The sequence below is a fragment of the Empidonax traillii genome, unplaced genomic scaffold (assembly GCF_003031625.1).
Source record: "Empidonax traillii isolate 1590-97213 ecotype Southwest subspecies unplaced genomic scaffold, ASM303162v1 scaffold1128:size488575, whole genome shotgun sequence".
Lineage (NCBI taxonomy): Eukaryota > Metazoa > Chordata > Aves > Passeriformes > Tyrannidae > Empidonax > Empidonax traillii.
In genome coordinates, this window is record NW_020956321.1 from 238,272 (window position 1) to 240,027 (window position 1,756).

A 1,756-nucleotide genomic window follows, 5' to 3' on the forward strand; every position below is an offset into this window, starting at 1 on the left:
AAAAAAAAAAAAAAAAAAAAAAAAAAAAAAAAAAGGACTTTCTATGCTGAGATTGCTCCCAGGGTGATCCAGCCAGCTCCAGGCGTGGCCCTGTGGTGCCCTGTGCCCTGCCAGGACCTGGCACATCCAACTGCTCTCCTGAGATAGGGCTGGGAGCTCGTAAAGCTGCTGCTGGATGGGCCCTGAGGGATGAGCTGGGGGTGTCACAGGGGGCCTTATCCTCTGATTGTCTCTGGCTGCAGCCCAGAGGGATGCTGTGTCCTGAGGGAACGGCTGGAGCTGTGCCAGGGCAGGCTCAGGGTGGATCTCAGGGAAAGGTTCTTCCCCCAGAGGGTGGTTGGCACTGAACAGGCTCCCCAGGGCAGTGGGCACGGCCCCAAGGCTGCCAGAGCTCCAGGAGGGTTTGGACAAGGTTCTCAGGGACAGGGTGGGAGTGTTGGCATGTCCTGTGCAGGGGCAGGAGTTGGATCAATGATCCAGTTCCGACTCAGGGAATTCAATATTCCCTGTGCCTCCAGCTCGTGAGGTACAACATGCTCAGATCACCTCCCAGGGCCGGTCAGGAGGCACATCTGGGCTGTGCTCTGTCCTTTCCCAGGACCTGCATCCTCCCAGCCCCAGCAGGATGGAGCTTTGGAGGAGCTGAAAGCCCCAGCTCCCTCCTTGGAGCTTCCCTTATTCCCTGCACAGGTTTATCTGCGTGGCCTTGAGCTCAGGGCGAACAGCAGTGGCTCTGCTGGAGCACACGCCGCCTTCCTGCCCTCCTTCCAGCCTTTTGGGAGCTCAGGATGGAAAACGTGGGGCTGCCACATGGATCCAGGCTGGGGGGATCTATTTTCCAGCGCCACTTCCCTTCCCCCCCCCCCCCCCCCCCCCCCCCCCCCCCCCCCAAGCTTGTCCTTTGCCCCTATTGCAGCATTGGATGGTGTAATCCGGGCTGGCTCCATCCCTGTGGGAACCCAGCTGGAAGCAGGAACGGGGAGTTGCCCCTTATGGCTGTGGGGGATCCACGGGCTGTGCCCTCCCCAGGAGGGACCCTCTGCCTGTCCTTGGAGCAGCAGAATTCCCTGTGCCTCATTCTGTGCCATCTCCGAGGAGCAGCAGCCCCAGTGCTGCTTAGGTCAGTTTTAGGTCTAGTTTTGAGTCAGTTTTAGGCTGGTTTAGGTGTAGTTTTAGGGTCAGGCTTAGGACCAGTTTTTGGGTCAGTTTCAGGCTGCTTTAGGTGCAGTTTTAGAGTCAGTTTTAGGCTGGTTTAGGGTCGGTATTAGGTTAAGTTTTGGGTCAGATTTTGGGGCAGTTTTAGGCTGGTTTAGGGCCGGTTTTGGGTCTGTTTTGGGTCAGATTTTGGGGCCATTTCAGACCAGCTTTTGGTCTCTTCCAGTCCTTTCCCGTTTTCCCCCCAGGGAGCAGATCCCAAAAGAGGCCAAACCCGCTTGCACGAGGTGGGAGGGGCAGGAAGGCCAGGAATTGGGGTCCTGGCAGCAGCTGCTGCCCCACAGACTGTTTGGATACAGCTGATGGTGGGCTCTCCTTTCCCTGAATGAGGAGGGGGAATCCCCAGGTGCCCGAAGTCATTAGTGGGGCTCCTCCAGTGGGATCCTTCTTGGTTCATCTTCCCAAGCCTTCAGTGGGGGCAGCAAGGACCATCAGGAACAGCCTGTTTCCCAAGGAAAAGGAAGTCCCCTTGGGACAGGAGCAGCTCCTACAATCCCTTGAAGTGATTTTTTTTTTGTTTTAATGCAGCAGGAAGTTAGTG